The sequence below is a fragment of the Nannospalax galili genome, unplaced genomic scaffold (assembly GCF_000622305.1).
Source record: "Nannospalax galili isolate Female #2095 unplaced genomic scaffold, S.galili_v1.0 scaffold369, whole genome shotgun sequence".
Classification (NCBI taxonomy): Eukaryota; Metazoa; Chordata; class Mammalia; order Rodentia; family Spalacidae; genus Nannospalax; species Nannospalax galili.
The window spans coordinates 1,533,931-1,555,559 of NW_008360318.1; the positions used below are offsets into that span (position 1 = coordinate 1,533,931).

A 21,629-nucleotide genomic window follows, 5' to 3' on the forward strand; every position below is an offset into this window, starting at 1 on the left:
TCCAGAATGATCTCATGTAAAGATTCCTACCTTAATTACATCTTCAAAGATCTTTGCTCCAAATAGGGTCACACTCCGAGGCTCTGGATGGATGTATTTTGCAGAGCCTCACTTCAGCTCAACTTTAGAATCAAAGGCTTCCAGGTAGGAGAAAACTTCACTTGTGACCAAGTGTGTCATGCTCTCTACTGTCAGCCCTTTTTCCCAGAAGAGCAGGTTCTGAGTAAATGTTTGCTGAAGGCTGAATGTTGCTGAAAATGGTCTTTAAGGGATGCTGTGCTGAAGGGGAAGAAAGGCAACTGCCTGGGAGCAGGAACATCAGTGAAGACACAAAAGCACAGAATGGCAGTATTATGAAATTCCTAGAAGGAAGGTTTCTAGGATTCATGATAAGAAGCCCAGAAAGATAATGAATTGGTCATTTTAAGGAGTTTTCTACAGAACCACACAAGGCAACAACTTCTGAAGCCCTAAGAAACAAGCCACCAATTGAAAAAACAAAGTCTGTTGAGTGAATGTTGCAGGAGGCAAGGAAACACACTGGCTATTTCCTATCACTGTGAAGAACATAAAACTTCAGTCACATAAAGCCTCAAGTTCAAACTACAGGAGCATCTTGGGAACAGCAGCTCACAAAGCATACTTCCATGTGCCAGGCTATGTAACAGGTCGTTACCCGGCCACACTTAGGAGACATGTTCTCATAACACAGGACCTGGGGAAGCCCTAGTCCTGTTCCAAGTATAAGCCTCTCTCAGCCTGTGTACCGCTCAGTGACTCAGGCGTTGGTCACTTGCTTGCAGATGTCACTAATGACTACTGTCTATTTCCCTCACCCTCTATCTCAAGTTAGATGGCACCCCCTCTCTGCTGTCCCATAATCTGCTGCTGGTTTGGGCACTTCTCATTCATTCACATGATCAATAGATGTAATACTTGTTCTTCACTGGCTGGAAGGAGATTATCATTTGAGAAAGTCCACAAGGCCTCATGACCAATCTGCATGACTATGGGCCTCTCATCTGCCGTTGATCAGAATTAATATATGTTGTTGATATTAGAGAATTTCAGCAAAGTGATCTAGAAAGAAACAGAAAGTGAGGTTTTGTTGGCTTTTAAGTTAAAACACAATTAAATAAATAGATTTTAATTATGTTCATGTATGTGTGTCTGCATGTAGATATGTCCATATGTGTATGTGTGCCCATGGAAGTCAGGGGTGTTAGATCCTTTGGAGCTGGAGGTACAGGTGGTTGTAAGTGATGTGTATGTGAGTGCTGGAAACCTGATTCTCTGAAAGAACAGTGTACACTCTTTTTTGTTTTGTTTTGTTTTTGGTCATTTTGAGACAAGGTCTCTATGTAGCCCCAGCTGGCCTGGAACTGACTATATAGGCCAGGCTGGCCTTGAATGCACAGAGATCCTCCTGGGATTAAAGGCATACATCACCACACCCCACTGCAGTGCACATTCTTAACTACTGAGCCAACTCTCTAGTCCAAATAACTGAATATTTGAAACAGAAGTTCCACTAGAATCACCTGTGCAAATTTTTTAAATTCTGGCTGCATAGATTTTAGCCTAGATCAGTGCTGCCCAATAGGAATCTCCCTCCATGAAGAAATGGTCTAGAAAAGTGTTGACTAATGTAGTAGCCAATATATCCACTAATTACATGTGACTATTAAAAATTTTAAATACAACTAATGAGATGAGGGAACACATTTAAAATTTTTATTTGATATTAATTCATCGAATTTTTAAGCCACCTGTAGCTAGTGGCTACTGAATCAAATAGCACCAGTCTAGACAAAGTCCTTCCAGTGTGTATGCCTTAAACCTGCACCATCAGTATCACCTGGTGTGATGGTTACCCTCAAATGTCAACTTTATGAGCTCCAGCATCACCTGGGAGAAAGATCTCTGGGCATGCCTGTGGGGTTATCTGGGTTAGGTTAACTGAGGTGGTAGACCTGCTCACTGTGGGTGGCAGCATTCATTGCTCTCTCTTCCTGACTATGGATATGACATGAGCAGTCACCTCGTGTTCCCGCTGCCTTGACTATTCATGTGACATCACTTAACTCAAGATTGTAAAGAAAGGTATTCAACAGGAGTTGGGAGTATTCCAGGTGACTCTGATGCACAGAAGAGTTTGATAACTGTTGTTTAAATCTTCTAAATCAGACTCTAAGATAGCCGTGGTGTTTGTATTTTGAAATATACATGAGGTTGGATAAGTGTCTCAAATTAAAAGCCTATACTCAAAACTCAGTCACTCAGGCATAAAATTCAGGCTGTTAAGACTTTTCACTTGGACCTTAACATAGAGGATCACATCTAGCCTTCCTTCCCTTTAAAAGAGTATGCCATACTTTCCACATCTTGATACGATGAATGATATCACAGGCATAAACCACTTCATAGGCAGACTCAAGATACAAGCAACACTAGCACTGTAATTCTAATCTTTTCTCTCTAACTTAAAGAATGAGAATTATGCTATTATGATTATTATGAGGATAATCTAGAATATCCTGCAATCTTGTTGTTTTTCTTTTTAAACAGGCTCTCCCTATAGTCCCAGCTGGCCTGGGACTTGCTATGTAGACCAGGCTGCCCTTGATCTCACAAAGATCTGACTGCCTCTGCCTTCTGAGTATTGAGATTAAAGGTGTGTGCCACCATATTTATTTTTTAAACGAAAACCTTTTATAGTCATCCCAACCTGGATCAGGGAGAGGAACATGAGACCCCATCCCTACTTGAGGAGCTATTGACAGTTGATGACTGATAGGGGAGACTCAGTTTTCTTTAGGGGTGTGGTCTCTGGTAGATTGACCATGTTCCAATGAATGACCCAACATCCATGTGTATATGGACAGCTGTAATGGATTCAGTGCGTTTAAAAAAAAAAGATGGCATGAACTTGGGAGGGAGATGTGAAAGTTATATAGGAGGAGTTAGGTGGGGGAATAGAGTGATCAAAATACATTGTATTCATATGTGAAATGCTCAAAATAATAGATAAAAATTATATTTAAAATCTCTTATAAATCATAAAGCATTTATATACACTGAGTAATTGGAATACACAATAACAAAAGATGGTCTGTGAACATGTTTCTATCAGTTCTAGGGTGTATTCATTGCTTGTCTGTTGCTGTGATAAAACACTGTAATAAAGGGAACTTATAAAAGGAAGAGTTTATTTGAGCTTATGGTTCCAGGGGAATTAGGGTTGATCATGGCAGGGAGGAATGGTGGCAAGGAGGTGGCCAGAGCAGGAGCAGAAAGCAGAGGCTCACATCTTCAAGCAGGCACAGAAATCAGAGACTGACTATGAACTTAGCAAGGCTTAAGAACTCTCTAAGCATGCCCCACCCCAGTGATGTGCTTCATTCAGGATGGCCACACCTTCTAAGACCTCCCAAAACAGTGCCACCAACTGGGGACAAAAATTTCCAAATACTTGGAGCTATTCTCATCCAAACCACCACATAGGTTATGTCCTTCTTTAGTACAAATCTAATTTTCCTATCCCAATAGATTTGTGATGGGAATCAAATGTCAAAACTATGTACAATAAATCATTTCTGGAAAATTCTAATACCAGGTACAGTCCCTAAGGGAGGCAAAAATCACATACTCATTTGAATTGAGCATCAACATTTCCATATCTTAGAAATCTATAGTATGAAAAAGCAGCCTGCTGCAACTCTTTATATTCTAACTAAAGGAGAAAATAATACAAGTAATTCAGATAAGCTTGCTTAAAAGCAGGAAGTCATTTATGCATACAGCCTCAGAGGCAGAGAACAAATCTCTAGGTATCAAGCAAATCACCTGATTTCATTATAAACCCAAAGCAGAGGGTTCCATTAAAATGACTGCATGCATCACCTGAATATTTCCATTGCAAAAGCCAACAAGCTCTATATTTTAATCTATTGAATTTGGTGTGAATCCCAAAGGAGACGACAGTGGAAAATACGATGTACATTCTTGTCCTTTTATGCTCCTTAGCACAAAATACATTTGCATTTATAAAGTATTCATAAAAAGTAGATGAACTGTCCATCTGCTGGTATGTGGATGTACTGGCTCCAGACAGCTGGCAAAGAGGCTCCTTTTAAAGACCTTTGTTCCAGATTCTGTTCTTAGGCATAAGAACACCGGCTCTGTCTCACAAATAGGATGCTGGTTTAGACATGCTTTCTCAGCTTGGACTGCTGCAGGCTGCCTTCGTTGTTCCACACACCTGTAGGGACTTGGCAGTAATTCTGGATGTTCTCCAAAGTCCTGATAAAGAAGATCATTTTTCTTAGTGCTAAACTAATTGGGCCAGATGGACATTATTAAGACCACAATTTGACAAGTGGAACTAACAAGGCTAAGTTTATTTTTTCATAAGTGTAAAAAAAGCAGATAAAGTATTGTATTCCAGATTACACTTATCTTACAGAGTGAAGTTGCTTATGAATTATAAGAAGATTTATGGTTGATTAAAAATATTCATCATCATCTTCAAGATCTTATGTGGAAAATGTTGCATCTTACTTTGACATTAAGTTCTTCAGAAACTACTTGTGCTTTCTATGTCTCACGTACTGTGTGTGCTAAGCTCTCCATGTGCCTTTTAATTTAGTCCTCATTAAACCCTTATAATTGGACATTAGTATTCCCATGATGCTGATAAGAAAACCGAGACTTAAAAACATCAATTTTTTACCCAGGTTCACATGGTTTGTAAGAGGTAAAAATTAGGAAAAGAACAAAAATCTGGTTCCCAATTTCTTTTAAGTATACCAGTGACTTTTAGTGTAGCAGGTTTCTGTGAAATCTCCATGGATATCCTAGATTTTAGGAATTCTCACTCTGAACATGTTGAAGGTAAAGTTACTCTAATTTAGGAAAAAAGCACTGAATTGGACGTGAAGTTTGATCAGAACACTTTTTTCATGTCAAGCACAGAGAATGGTTCAGATGGACCGCTGCAGCATCTACACAGGTGCCACTTAGATTCCCTTCTTCAAATTCGCTGATTAGCTCAAGACATGCAACAAGCCAAGAACCTCTACCTGCAGAGTATATGAGATCCACTGAGCAGCTGAGTTTGTACTGGGGAGCAGGTCACAGTACTTCAGCGCATATAACATTCCTTTGTGGGCTGTCTCGGACCCACAGCTGACCAGGACTGACTGAGAGCTCCAGCCGGTCGGCTCTTCCTCCCCTGTCCTCTTTCCTTTCTACTCACCTTTGACAAGTGTCTGGCCTGCCTGCTTCACAGCCTGAAGGCTCTCTACCTTGTGAGTCTATTATTGAAAAATAAAAGAGTAATTCACCAACCAGTATTTGCTTATATCTTGTGGAAAGTGCTATCATGGAGTCCACTCTTATAAACAAGAAACAAATATATACCTGTAACACACTATTTCCCACACTCTTTTTATTCCTATGAATTCTTGGGTGGCAATTATGCCTGAGAAGTCAGGGCGGATGAATCTGTGGTATGGTCACTTTTAATGAATACTACTCTGAAGTATTTTTTGCTTGAGTCACATTGATTACATACTTGAGGGTGGGAGCTGAGGCAGGAGGATTGTGAGTTCAAAGGCAACTTGAGATACATAGCAATCCCATATATTTTGCACTGTTCCTGGCTTACAGAAGAGTTTATTTAGATGTAAGAGTTTTCAGTAAAGAAAGAAGCATTGGCTAGGGCCCCCTAAAAGTATATATGGGGGATTATATCCCCATATCTCAGACACTCATTACTTTCCCCCTTTCTGGTATCTATCTAGGGAAATTAGATTATAATCCTTAAGAAGAAATTCCCCAAATGCTGGAATTTCAATTGAATATCACCACACCTAGCCAAGTATATTTTAGGAGAACACTGAACACAGAAGTTAGCCTCGTCTACAGATTTGTTTAACTGTTTAAGAAAATTAATCTTCATAAGAAAGGAATGCCATATAATTTATGACAAAAAGTAGTAATCCTTGTAGCATCCAGATAACAAACACTGAGCAAGCATCACCTCTAAGCTAGTCATAGTGAGAAGAAGTGGTGGCAAAATGACAAAGAAGACACAGTAATTGAGGTCAGTGTTTTTCCAACTCTTTTATGTGAAGACAAATCACTAGAACTCTGTTTTGAAACACATCTTATGATGTAAGTGTAGAACAGTAAGTGTAGAACAAAGTCTAGGATTCTATGTCTCTAACAAACTCTTGGGATGTCAGTGATGTTGTTCCACAGATCATACTGAAGGAACAAAGGAGGGCTGACTAGAAGCTAGGGACGAAGCTATGTCATGCTCCCATCTTCAAGCCCTTCTCAAGAGTGCTGCCTCTGAGGAGAAAACACAAAAATTGCCAGAATTAAAACGAACAGAGAAAACATGAGGAGAATATGGGAATAAAGTCTGTTGACAGTGGGCTACTGGGCTGGGAGCTGACAAAACAGAAATTCCTGACAACCTTTGAGGATCTGATCAAGCCATGCCTCAGGCTACTCCTAATCTCTGTAATTCTGAGTCCTTTACCACCCACCACCCGTCATTCTCTTTTAACTGAGTTTCTGCTAGTTGTACCTAAGAGTGTCCAGATTAAGAACATGCCTAAATAAATGTTATTTGAATCAGAAAAAACAACAGATATTGCCAACACAATGGAAGATACATGCTTTCACTATGATGTATTTGGGATGGAATTCTGAACTGAGGAAACAGTGATTGGAGAAGCATGAGGAGTGGAATGACATCATGGTGGTGTTAAAGAAATGATGGTCTTGTCAGGGGTAGATAAGAAGGTGGGCTGTAAACGTGCCAGTACAGTCAGGGCGTTGTCCCATTCTCCTCATTAAACACAGGACAAATGGGGCAAGGGAAACCAACCTCACTTCCCCGTCCACCTCTCTTTCTTTCCCTTCCCTTCCCTACCTTTCCCTTCCTCCATTTCTTCCTTCTGAACAATGTTTCACAATATATCTCAGGCTGGCTTTGAATTCACGATCCTCCTGCCTCAGCACACCACCCCCCAAATGCTGGAATTTCAGTTGAATGTCACCACACCCAGCCAAGTAAAGAAAATTTTTTTTTAAAGAAATGTTTAGTCCTGTCGAGAAGATGTCTAAATTTTTCTTAAAATACAATGAACGCATGAAGGTTGGTCTTATTCAAAATGTGTAATCTCAGAAATAAAAGGATGCTAAATGTGTAGCTAAAGACCATATGTTCACAAGCATTTACTCATGCAAGTTGTCAACTTATATCTGTAAATGAAGTTGTGGGGAGGTTGAAAGCAGGGGGACGTGCCTATTCTAATTCTATGCTATTTAAAACCAGAAAAACAGGTCACTTTGAACTGAACTGGGAGGGAGGTTGAATTTGTTCATTTTTCCTAGACTAAAAGGAGAAAAATCAATTCAAGATATAAAAAGTGTAAGTCATTTTGATCTCTATAACCCAAAACACCATGGTGCAGAATACAATAGAAGATTGTAGTTACCTCAAAACCATCTAAGAATACTTGCTTTGCTGGCTAATCTCTGTAGTAATAACCTCCACTGTAACTTAAAGGAGGCAAAGTGGGAGAAATAAATCTACACAAGTCAAGAAGGTTAGCAGGAAAGGAAGGTGAAGGTGAAGGTTAGCCACAGAGCAGGATATATACGCCACCGCCACACACTGATATAAACACATTGCCACATGTAGACCCCAGTGCCCAGAACAGTAAGACAGGTTTATGAAAGGTGCATCCCAGGAGCTCAGGGACAAGGTCATCGGTGAGCTGCCGGTGCTAGCAACCTCGCAGATACCCTTCTCTGCAGTCAGAGGTGGAAACCTTGACTGAATTTAAAATGAGTCAAATTCATTATTGTGTTCGCATCCTATGAAACACGGCAATCACTTTTTACCCTTCTGAAGGCTTCCAATTTTTCTGCTTTGGGAGTTATTTTAGAAATGAGAAGAAAAGTTGGTGGAAATGCTGCTGTTGGTCGTGAGTGAAAGGGCTTTAGATGCTGCTGCCACAGTGCCTTCCCAGAAGGCACTACACCGTCCCCTCCCCCTTCTCTTTCTCTTTTGTAGAAATGTCCTACTGCACTTCCACACAAAAATAAGACTTTGATAGGTGATTGGGAGAGGTGATCTTACCTGCAACAATTAGTATTTAGTATAGATGGGGCCCTCATTATCACAAAACCAAACAGAAAAATCACATTACACAGGCTGGCTGTCAGAATCACGTGAAATACTGCCTGACCTAAAGACAAAGTAAAATACTTCAATCACTTCACACAGAAAAACTAGCACACAAACCAATATGGTGGCTATTTGGTTAGAAGCAGATATAATCCAATATAGCTATATTAGTTTTCTGCCAATAGTTATCACAAGTTACCAGAAATTTAGTGACATATAATAATAAAAAACTATTATCTTATCATTCTCCAGACAGGAAGTCTGACACGGATCCCTGAGTTGAGATCCTGCCTTTCCAGAGATTCTACAGGGAGTTTTTTTCCTTGTCTTTTCTCGTTTTCTACATGTTATCTGCTCTCCCTGGCTTGGGGCCACTTCCTGCATCTTCAAGTGTTAGGCCCTCTCCTCCTCACATCTTCTCCCTCTTTATTTCCCCCTTTCTGTCTTTCTTGTTGATTTTTAAGGAAAACAGTGATTACATAGAGCCCATAGAAAGAATCTGGATAATCTCCTATTTTAAACTCAGCTGAGTCAAAGCCTTAGCTGCATTTGCAACCGTAGTGAATAGCTTTTGTCCTATAACCTAAATGTGTATAGGCTTGAAGGATGGGAGTGTGAATACCCATGGTGTCTACTCTACTGCCTACCATAAGAGCTTTCTTTAGCCAGTAGGAATGAGGAATTAAGGCAGATTATCAATATTGCTCTTAAAGTATAACTTTGTTCACCAAAAGATTCAGCAATGCTTCATACAGCCACAAATGTATCTTTTTTTTTACATATTAAGGACTGAATTCAGAGGTTTAAGGGCCTTCTTCAGTGTCTCACATATATTGAAAAAGTTTTTTTTTAGGCTTAAATAATATTTAAAAGTTGAAAAAATACTTTCTTTTAGTCATTAGATTTGTGAGATCTAGATATATAAAAAATTTATTTTACTTCATGAAGAGATTAGTCTATGTGATTGAAACATACACTCCACACCACCCAATTATGTATTTGAGTTTTGTTAATTGCATTATGATTAAATATAATCATAATGCTGTGACACTTTTCCCAGCAAACATGAAGAAATGTTATTTACCCTGATAGAGGGGGCAATGACAGGCCAATGAAATAACTCCAACCAAGTCCATCTTTGTAAACTAGTGATCTTACTGAGGTTACTTCCAGGAGCATGGATGGTTCTGGCAGCCTCATCCCCAAAAATCCCAACCCAGAATGGGTGACAACTTGCAAAAGCTGCATCACTTGAGTTCTCTGCACACCTGGCAGGTAATAGCACCACTGAAGAGTCTCCTCTCCCCTAGCAATTGTTCCCTGTCATCAGAACCTTGGGGAAGGGCCCCTAAGTCTTATAGGTTTCTTAGGAAACAGCTATTTAACACACAAGGAAACAAAATCTAAACTCTTACCCCATTTTCTAATGAGAACATCCAATGTAGGATTTGCACATGTTTGGGGACACAAATCAGACTCTATAGGACATGTTATATATATAAGAGCACATCAAATTGGGCAGGAGGGACTGGGGGGAGGTGTAGATAGAGGCGGGGATCTGAATATCATCAAATCATATTGTATGAAAATCACAAATAATCAATAAAAAATTTAAAAAAATATCCAACTACTAGAGATATAAATTAAACAAATATCTATGTGTGGCATTCTTTTTGTTAATTTAATAATGACATTAAATTTATATTCTCATGTTGTATAATATAATTTAGAGAAAATGCTGTTTCTCCACTCTGAAATGTCATGAGACACAACTTTCCCAACATTCCTAACATGTACACAGTCATGACCTTGCCATGACTCTGGCTATCCCTTTTTTTTTTATTTTTTTGAGACAGGATCTCATACAGCCCAGTTCACCCTCAAGCTCACTGCACAGCCCAGGCTGACCTTGAACTCCTGTTCCTTATGCCTATGCCTTCAAAGTGCTGGGATTACAGTCCTGCTCTACTATAATCAGCACTGGACTATCACTTTTTTGCTCTGTTATGTCTGAGCTGCATTAGTGAGCACTAGAACCTTTTACATCCATCTAAAAGGTTGCTTTTAAAAACTATAGAGTAACTAGTGTCTTTTTAAAACCACAGTGCTAGAACATAGGAAAGTCAAGACTCAAACACAGGTCTAAATGAGTCTCCTGAGTCACATGGCAACTAAGTAGCAAGTGCTGAGCCCAGAGCACAGCTGTGAAACTGGCATGCATAGGAAATGAACTCATCCACTAAAAGAAAAACATGCCATGATGCATCCACATCACTGTCTGAAACAGACATATGAGATTTTATTCTATCTTATATATGTTCCACCCTACCTTGAAAGCTGTAATGGATGATTCTTTTCCTGCCTCCAGGATGGGGTGGGTAGGTAGGGTCTTTCAACTGTTCTTTCTTCCTTAGCAGTGTTGTCATTACTTTAATAACTATGCGTTATTTATTTTGAGATAAGAGACAGACCACAGGATCACAGGCCTCTCAGATAAGACTTACTTTGATTTCTCTGTGAATGCTTATACTCTGAGGCTTGATGGGCCTATTTCTATGGTCCTTTTTAGGCCATCACAGCAAAAGTAGCTGGCTAGAAAGGTGCCAGTGTGCACCCACTTTATTTTATCAGATTGGATATAATCTTTACATTTTAGTTACAGATTGACTGGTCATGCAGAAGAAGTACTCTCAATTATTAAATAGGCTTCAGGGTGGAGAATCAGAACTTTTTTTTTCATTCAATATTAGGTTCATTTTAATTATCCTCCAGAACTCAGAAAAAACAATGAGTGACTGCAGGGGCCTTTCTTCCAGGGAATCAGTGATCACAGTGGGCAGAAAACTATCATGGAACACACATGAACCAGGTGACAAATATAAAATAAAACACCATCAATCTAAGTCCATAAACCCCAGCTTGAAGAAAGCAAAAGCTTTGAAAATGATGAAAAGTCTGAGAATGTGGAAGTGGCCCAGTGTTTAGTTTTTTGAGTCAATAGCTCTACCAGCTACTCTGTCACAGGCTGGGACAAGGTCTCACTACATAGTCCAGGCTGGCTTTGAACTCCTACTTCTCCTGCCTAAGCCTCCAAGTGCTCAGATCACAGGCCTGCTCCACCATGCCCAGCACTGAGCTGTGACTCTGTTCTGTTTTGCCTGGGCTGCTTTAGCAGGCACTAGATCCTTCTATATCTGCCAACAGGGCTGCCTGTCACTCAAATGAAAACATCCAACAGTGAAGACTGAGGAAATAAGCATCAAGGGACCCCTGCCCCTCATCTCTAAGCAGTCAGTTATCCTCCTAAGACCCCCAAACTGCTGACAGTCCTGTGGATGACAATGTTACTTGGCTGACATAGAAGAAAACTCCAGATTCTATGACCAGTTTTTGTACTAAAGACCTTGTGTGTATAGTGATATCGAGAGATGGTCACCATTGCTTTCTAGCTCGATGACTTTATCCACAGCTCTTTCTGTCATCATTAGCTAAAACAGAGACAGGTGGGAGTTACATATGACACCTTTTCTCTAGACACTGTAGCAAAGTTTTTCTATTAGTTAACCATATTGAGGTGTATTTCATCATCAAAATAGTACCCCTCTATAAAGTTCAGAGTTTAGTGAGTTTTGAAGAATACTCAATTCTGGATAACAATGGATTTCTGTTACCATAAAAAGTTATTTTGTGTCCTTTTGGAGTCATTTTCTACCACTACCACTACCACCACTACCCCAGACAACCAGGGGCCTCATATCTAGAAATCTGCTGGTTCTAAACTTTCATGAGGAAATTGGTCACACTAATGAAAACACTGTAGTCATACCCAATATAAAACAGAGCTCAGAGGCAGTGGGGAGAAATTTCATACTGTAAGCAATTTTTCCAGAAACTGTCCTATCAGGCTAATCCAAATAAACAAACAGCCCATTCTCTTTTAAGACTATTCTCTTAGTGTTATGGACTGCTAACTATACCTCTAGGCTAGTTTTCCATAGTAACTGCTGTCACTTGCCTATCAGAATTTGCCAACTCCCTTGGGCACAAAAAATGACAGTTTTTCTTTCATAGTTACTTGTACAGATTTCTGTCTTAACTATAAAAACAAAAAGAAAACTTAAAATTGCCTTTTGCATTGAACATACCAGAGGCCGCCCTGGTCTTTACAGGGGTCCTAAAAGGAAATTCTAAGTTTTGGATTCCTCCAAAATTAAACCTTTTTGTTTGAGGATTTGTTTCTTTTCGGTTTATCTTTGACAATAGAAATAGAGTGGAATCATTCAATTGAAACTCTTTAGTGTGAGGCTTCTAGGCATGACATAACTTTATTTTCATCCCTGTCTTCTGTTCTGTCTGTTTTGGTAGCTGTTACTTTTCATGTCTAAGGATACATTGCACAGACAATCTATGAATTTGTCTGTCCACTCACCTGCTGATGGATGCTTGACTTGCATGTATTTCTAATAGTTATGAATCAAACTGCTAAGAACATTTACATTAGATCTTCTTGAAGATGGGTTTTCATTTCTCTCAAGTCACTCGTAGTAGAATTGCTGAATCAGAAGAGGGTTTCTTTCATTTAAAAAAAATATGTATGAGTTTATTGCCTCCACTTGTAGCTAGGGGGAGAGAACCAGCTAATGTTCTCAAATGATGGATAAATTTGCTTTTTCCCCCTATCTAGAAGCCTTTGAGAGGGAACTGACACTGATTCTAGCCACTCCAATAGCTATCAAAGTGCCTGAAAACAAATCCTGAATCCATCACTCTTGAGTGTAGCCTTGGCAGACAAAAGAAGAATGAGGAGGAACCCAATAGAGGGATGATTTTGGAAGCTCTTATCAAGAAATCCCAGTGGATTCTGATAAGAACATTTGAAATTTGCCCTTTTCTGACTTTTTTCTGGTTCCCTGTCTAGAACTTGTAATGCTAATTACTCATCTTTACTTCTCCTTCACATCCCCTAGTCACCAGTCAAGGACTTTTTTTTCTCCCTACAGATAAGAGTTATATATTTGGGAGTCTTTTAGATAGACCCACTTAAGGGGTACCGCAATTGCCTCACTCTACATCCCTGTTCAGCATGGAAGAAGCCTGTGACCCAGTCTGTGACCCAATTCCCTATTGGCAATTTGGGTAACCTCTTCAGAGGATGGTGTGATAACAGGAGATAGGAATTGGCTAGGCAGTTAGAGTAAAAGCGACCCTAAAGAAAAGCAGCCAGTTTCTTGGCTAAAAGTCAAAATGTCTTTGGGCCTCTTAGCAACATACTATGTTCCAAAGACCCAAAATTTCTTTAGAGTTGGGAATGTTAGAGTAGCCAAAAGGCCTATAAACAAATCAATCAATCAGAAAGAAAGAAAGAAAGAAAGAAAGAGTACATGAAGTTATCAGAAAAAAGTAATGGGGAGATATGGGAGGAGTTGGAGGAGAGGGAGTGGGCATGTATTTGGTCAAAACACCTTATATGCAAGTATAAATTCTCAAAATTTTTTTTTAAAAAAAGAGTGTATTGCCTGCATGTGTGTAAGTGCACCCAAGTGGTACAATGCCTGCAGAGGTCAGAAGAGGGCATCAGATCTCCTAGAACTGGAGTTACCAATGGTTGTTAGCTGCCATGTGGGTGCTGGGATTTGAACTGGAGTCTTCTGTGAGAGCAGCCAGTGCTCTTAAACCTCTGAGCAATCTCTCAATCTCTCCAGCCCTGAGGGTTTCTTTTTTAAAACTGAAACACTAAAAGCATATGATGCTTAAGTTCAAATCACCTTGTTGCTACTTGAATATCCAAAAGGAATACATCATACCATAAGTCATAGAGAAGACCTTGAAGAAACTGAAGACATACTGTCTCTAAATACATCAAACTGGCATTTGATGATCTCACATTGAAATTACTTGAGGCACATAACTACAGGAAGAGCCGCTTGGCTTGTCTTTCCACACATGCAGCAGTCCATGATGAAATTCACATGCCAAAGCTGGGAAATGGCCTTGGTCACTAGAGTCTGGTAACTGGGGCAACAATGAACAAACAAACAAACTCTGTGGAGCAACCCTTACTCCACTACCTTCTATACCGCCACCTCTTCCCATGTATCACTCAGTAAAATCTTTAGAATGGACTATCCTAGCCCAAATATCCATTTACCCTGCCATTCCTCACAAATTTAATGTTCTTTGGACTTCATTTTGGGAAGTTCTTCATAATCATCTAAAATGAATATAAATACGCTTTTCTCTTAAAAATAAGTTCTTGTATTAATTGGATTTTTTAGGTCCAGCCTAAGAGCCTGCAAAAACTAAATAAAAAGATGGAAGGAGCTGGGTGTCATGGCACACATCTTTAATCCCAGCACTTGGGAAGCAAAGGCAGGTGGATCTCTGTGAGATTGAGGTCAGCCTGATTTACATAGCAAATTCCAGGCCAGTTGGGGCTACAGAGACAGCCTATCTCAAAAATCAAAACAAAACAAAACAAACAAAAAGATGATGTGTGGAGGGGAGATGGTTCAGTGGTCAGGAGTGCTTTGCTGCTCTTCCAGAGGACCCGAGCTCAATTTCCAGTCTCACACCACCTGTAACTTAAACTCCAGGGGACCCAATGCCCTCTTCTGGCCTTTGCAGGCACCTACACAATGTGGCATACATACATATATACACATACATCACAGAGAACATATCTGAGAGATGCCCAGCCTTAAGTAACACATCTATAGCAGAATCTCTACACCTAAGGCTCATAAAACATGGTGGAACAGGGGATAGAGAGAATATTAATATATCTTTCAACTCTCACCAGTGAAGCTTCCTCCTCATATAAGAGTATGATGCATACAGAAGACCACAACTGGCTAAGTTTTAGAAAATAAGAGGCTATAGAGTCTGTGTCCCTGGATAGGACTCCAATATTAAACCTTACCCACCATGGCTTAGGGATCATTGAGGAAGAGGGGGCAGAAAGATTGTAAGAGCCAGGGTTGGTGCAGTGACATAAAGAAACAGAGGCTTTCAGGCTGCTGAGAACTTGTTCATGAACTTGCAACAATGGTAACAGCATGCACAAAACCCATGCTGGCTCAGTCAGACAAAAACCCAGCATAGAACAGGGTAAATGGGCAGCAGGCTCCAACCCTAGCCAAGGAACTATTGACAACTGATTACTGCTGGGTGAAGGAGAGTAGATCTTCTTTAAGAGAATGACTCTAGATAGGCTGAGTAGACTTCAGTGGTTGAACTTGCACTGAGGGACATCTGGATACAAATGCTTGACCAGATAGGACTTCAATACCTGAAATCTGATGTGTGGAGGAGGACTATGTGGGGCAGGGAGGCAGTCAAAATTTGATTTGGACTTATTATATAAAAGGCACAAAAACTCAATAAACCTTGGGAAAAAATAAATACGTAGAATTTTAAAATAAACAAAAATAAATCTTTTTTAAAATGTTAGAGGAAGTCTTCGTTACTTTCCATGTTGCTGTGGCCAAATACCTGACAAGAAGCAAGTTAAGGGAGGAGGAGTTTATTTTGGCTAAAAGCTCCAAGGGATGCAGGCCACCATGGCAGAGAAGGCATGGTAAAAGGACCCGAGGCAGCTGGCCACACTGCATCTGCAGCCTAGAAGCAGAAGTGGATAGCAAGCGGAGTTGCACTACTCAGCCTCATGACCTGCCCCCAGTGAACCACTTCCTCCATCAAGAACCTGCCTCCTACCAGTCCCATAACCTTCCAAAATAGTACACCAATGGGGAACATTTTAGCCACAACAATGGATTCTCTATCCTGTAGTCCCTGTACTCACAAGGAAAGAGAGCATGTGACTCTCTTTCACATAAGTGGAGCCGCATAAGATCAGAGTTTTCTCCAAACACCGAGAGGAGTGCTCAGAACTTGAAGGAACACTTGGAGAGGAAATGAGGCAGTCTCAGATGGTTGGAGCGCAGGAAGGCAGCTTCTAAGCCTGAAAACGGCTGGGCTAGGGAGTTACTGCCCTTGGGGGGGGGGGCGTTTAGTCTCCTGAGTCTCAGGCAATTCTAACTTTGCAAGATGCACTGTTCTGAAATTGTCTTTAGTTGCTGAAAACAAGGCTGGAGTGCAAGAAAGATCCTTGTAAAAATTAGTGTGCAAGGGTCATCAGGATTAGAGTCAAGGAATTAAGTAAGGATAATTTCTTTAACATTCCAGCCCTGTTTTCTCATTTGATTATAATGGTTACCCATGACAACCTAGATTAAATGTAACTAATGTTTACATTTTTTTCTAGAATTAACTCCAAACTTCCCAAGGCATTTTTCCAGTTCAATACAAAAAAACTGGGGTAAGAGCTAAAAAAATGACTGCATAATTTTATATACGCATGCAGGATAAAAAGCAAACTAACAAAAGCTTCCTCTGGGTGCTAAAAGTTTGGTGTTGAATTTTCAAAAACCCAAAGAATTTTGAGTAAAATAATTAATTACTTAAGAGTTCATCAGCAAATTGAAATCTCATGTTTCAAAATTCCATGATTACACTAGATCACTAATCATCTTGTAGTTGCTCACAATTCTAATGAACTCGCAAACCCAAAGGTTATACATTTCTAGGTTTTGGTTAGTGTTTGAGAGAAAATAATACTTATAAAAATGTGAATTTGTAGAGAAAAATAAGGGGAATGTTCACAGTATTTTACAAGGCATCAGATGCATTTAAACTACTGTGTTTGTGATTCCATATGAATTTTGAGATGGCTTTTTTCTGTGAAAAATGTCATGGGGATTTTGATGAGATTTATTGAATCTATATATTGCTTTTGGTAGGATGGTCATTTTCACCATATTAATTCTTCCAATCCATGAGTATGGGAGGTCCTTCCATCTTCTGATGTCTTCCTCAATCTCTTTCTTTAAAGATTTAGAATTTTCGTTGTAGAGATTTTTAATGTCTTTGGTCAGGTTTATTCCAAGATTTGTTTTTGAGGTTATTGTGAATGGGAAGGTTTGCATATACTCTTTCTCTGATTGCTTGTTATTGGTATATAGAAAGGCTACTGATTTTTGCAGATTAATTTTACAACCTGCCACTTTGCTGAAAGTGTTAATCATTTCTAGGAGTTTCCTAGTGGAATTTTTAGGATCTCTTAGGTATACTATCTTATCACCTGTGACTAGGGATAATTTGACCTCTTTTCTAATTAGTACTCCTTTAATTTCCTTTCCTTGTCTTATTGCTCTAGCAAAAGTTTCAAGCACTATATTGAAAAGGATTGGGGAATAGTGGACAGCCTCGTCTGGTTCCTGATCTTAACGGGAATGCTTCCAGTTTTTCTTTTTTTACAATGATGTTGGCTGTGGGTTTGTTATATATGGCTTTAATTATGTTGAGGTGTGTTCCCTCCAGCCAGTTCCCTCTAGGACCTTGAACATAAATGCATGGTGAATTTTGTCAAAGGCCTTTTCTGCATCTATTGAGATGACCATGTGATTGTTTGTCTTTGAGTCCATTTACATGAATTATAACATTTATTGACGCACATATATTGAACCATCCTGCATCTCTGGAATAAATCTGACTTGATCGTGATAGATGATCTTTTTAATGTGTATCTGTATGCAGTTTGTAAGTATTTTGTTGAGAATTTTTGCATCTATGTTCATTAAGAATATGGGTCTATAGGTTTTTTTCCATTATGTCTTTACCTGGATTTAGTATCAGAGTGATGCTGGCTTCACAGATGGAATTTTGGAGTTCTCTTTTTGAATAATTTAAATAGTGCTGGTTGGTACTTTGAATGCTTGGTAGAATACTGCTATGAATACATCTAGGCCTGGACATTTTTTAGTCAGGAGGTTTAGAATTACTGTTTCAATTTCCTTATTTGTTATGGAGAAAAGACAGCATCTTCAACAAACGGTGATGGCAAAACGTAGAAGAATGAAACTAAATCCTTATCTTTCACCCTGCACAAAAGTCAACTCCAAATGGATCAAAGAGCTCAGTGTAAACCTGAAACTCTGAAACTGTTAGAGGAAAACACTGGCAGTAACCTACAAGATAGAGGTGTAGAAAAGGGCTTTTTAAATGGACATCAGTTGATCAGGAATTAAGGTCAACAGTCAACAAATGGGACCTCACTAAACTTAAAAGCTTCTGTATAGCAAAAGAAACAATCAAGAAAGTAAAGAGAAAACCTACAGAGTGGGAACACATCTGCGACACATCTGACTGAGGTTTAACAATCAGAATATATAAAGAACTTAAAAAACAAAGAATAAAAAATGACCCAATTAAAAGTTGGTTTATTAGTCTGAACAGAGTTCTCAAAAGAAGAAATAAAGATAGCTAAAAAAATCTTTTAAAATGTTCAATATAGTTAGTAATTAGGAAAATGTGAATTAAAACCACTTTAAGATTTCATCTTACTCCAGCCATAATGGCTAAGATCAATAGAACAAATAGTACCAAATGGTGGACAGGATGTGAAGGCACAATCTCAGCTTCAAGGCCTAAAAACTACAACGACTGGTACAGCAAACTATATTGGGGCAGTAGTGACTCTTTTATCTTGGGGGTAATCAGCAGCTACCTAATTGGACCTAAAGCCAACCACAGTCAAATACACATGCCTGGAGAGGTCATAGATTTTAGAGAAAACCCCAAGGCTGTCAGATCCCTAGACAAATGTAATTTCTTACTACGTGTTAAATATAGATCCTTATATTTACAGACAAGTTTATGTTAGTCACCTATCATCAAAGAAGCTTCTTTTCAACAGACAGGGACTATTACATAGTTCCACAGCTGGTCACATACAGAGATTAAGTGTCTGTGTCTGTGAAATGAGCAACCTCAGGTGACACATCTACAGTGGAAACTCTACACCTAAGACTCATGGAACATAGTGGAACAAGGGCTAGACAGTATACTAATATACCTTTGAACTCTTATCAGCAAAACTCCCTAACGACCAATGGTTCAAGGACCATTGCTGAAGAGGGGGTAGAAAGATTGTAAGAGCCAGGGGAGGAGGTCCATGACCATATGGAAACAGAGTCCTACAGGCTCCTGGTACCTTGCTCATATGAACCTTTAGCAATGATATCAGCATGCACAAGACCCATGCAAACTCAAGCAGGCAAAAACCTAGCATAGAGCTATAGAAATGGGCAAAGGGCCCAATCTTAGTCAAAGACCTTTGTGGGCAACTGGGTGAAGAAGATCTTTAAGTAGGGACTCTAGACAGGCTGACTAGACCCCAGTGGATGAACTTACACTGTGAGACATCAGGGGACACTAACTTGACTCGATAGGCCTTAATATAAATGATAGAATGCATGAAATCCAGTGGGGAGGGGGCTATGGGAAGGTGCCAGTGGGGAAGGGGGTAAAAAAAAGGACTACAACGTTGTATATGAGACACACAAAACTTCAATAACAAATATTTTTAATTGAGCTTTTTAAATTTCTTAGATTTCCACTCATGTCCAGACCTCCTCTCCAATCCATGCCTCCTCCCATCCCCCCACCGAACCCTATGCACTCTGCCGTACAAGCTGAGTCCTATTCATTCAAGTGTTTGTACCCAAACATCCTTCAGTGTAAATGTGTCCATTGGAGTCTAGTCAGCCCATCCAGTGGTCATATATAAGTCATACTCTCCTTCACCCAGCAGCAAACAGCCTCAAATAGTTCTCAATCTAGTGCTGGCCCGCCACCTATTTCTTACCTCCCCTTTGGGCCCTTGTTTAATTGAGCTGACATGAGTCCCATGCTCGATGCCATCCCTGCCACAGGCTCACATATTTTTTTAAAACCATTCTGTGTTTTGTTTTGTTTAATATGGAGACATAAGCTCAAATGAGTTGGCTAAGGAAATGGATTTGAGTATTTGAAGTTGAACTGATAAATCAACACATTGTTTACCACAATGAAACAAAGACTAAAAGGAGAGGGAAAGAAGACACTAGCAGAAGGAATCTGTGATCAGAGCCAGCTTAGGCAAAATGTGGATACTATAGCCCACAACGATTAGCAGAGACATACAACAGAGACTCAGCCTTATGCAAATCCAATTCACTTGCCACACTTGACTGTATCTTACAAGTTCATTGCTCCTACCCCTCAGCTTGGGGGAGATGGAAACAGTGCTATACTAGAAAGCAGAAGTTACATGGTCCTTGAGCAAATTACTTCATGACTTCTCTGAAGTGCCTTAAAAAGTCCCTCTTCCTATCTGAAGCCAGGAGAGGAGACTCAGACCTTCCCAATCTTAGACCACTCATTTGATGTCCTGTCCCAGGCTCCTATTCATACACAGCAATGGCTCTGCCCTCCAGTAGAGCACAGGTCACTAAATCAGTTACCACACAATAACCTTTCTCACCTTCCTGTTTGTGGAAAGAAACACCCTTGAAATAATTTATGCTTCCACTTTTCACATTTGGAAACAAATAATAATGAAATTCCTCAAAAAGTCTAAGATCCAAATCCATGTGACTTAACATTGGCTTGTCATGATGTTGACTATAACATGGTTTCCACAGCATTTGTTTCAACCTGGCAACTGGCAGCTTAAGAGCTTCAGGTGCTAGTCTCCACAGAGCTGAAGGAAGTGACATATACTCCATTAGTGACAAGCACTCTACGAGTGATGCATGATCCACTAACTCAGAAGACCTCAAGTGCAAATTTGGGCTGAGATGACCACAATCCAAGTTTCATGGCTTTAGTCCTCAGTTAGGGGAAGAACTAACCTACTGCCAAAGAGAGCTTAATACTGTGACATTAACATTAGTAACATCACAGTGTTACTGTGCAGCCACGAGGAGACTACACCTGGCAAACTCAGCTACAGGGAGTACACATGGCTGAGCAGCTCAGCTGCTGGGCTCTGACCCCCCCACCGCCGTTGACCTCTCAGAAGCTACTATTCCTTCTCATGGCCACTGCTGAGATACAGCAAGGGTATGCAGATAGGCAGTCCACAGCTGGCTTGGTTTTAGGACCTCCTGATGACTTGCTACCTGTTAGCTGCATAGGATAGAACACTGCCACCAAACCTTCCCTCTTCTTTCTTGGAATAGGATTTTGATTACAGCCGAACAGTTCTCCCAATCTCTTCTAGCTATTTCCCCTTTTCCTTTTAAGCATTTCCCTAAAACTAATCATATTTTAGTCCTCCCTGGACACCTGTTTCTTAGAGCTCCAGATACATGTCTCATTCCATTCACTTCTTCACCTACTCATTCATTCACTGCAGAAATACCTCCCAAGAACCTATGACACTCCTGTCACTTTACGCTAGGCACTAGGAATGCTGGTGAGCATGAGACAGTTCCTGCACTCAAAAGTTGTTCCTCAAAGTATCACAACTGCCTATTTCTTCAGCTCTTACTATACTAGGTACTGAGCTAAGAGAACTTCCATGTCCAGTCTTGTTTGC

The 21,629-nt window shown here is 39.9% G+C and overlaps 1 protein-coding gene across 1 annotated transcript in view; it reads right to left on the reverse strand.

Annotated features, from left to right (window-relative positions):
• The window catches only part of Nek11 (NIMA related kinase 11), a 331,808-nt gene that overhangs the window by 155,220 nt on the left and 154,959 nt on the right, over positions 1 to 21,629 (reverse strand). The window lies entirely within an intron of this gene.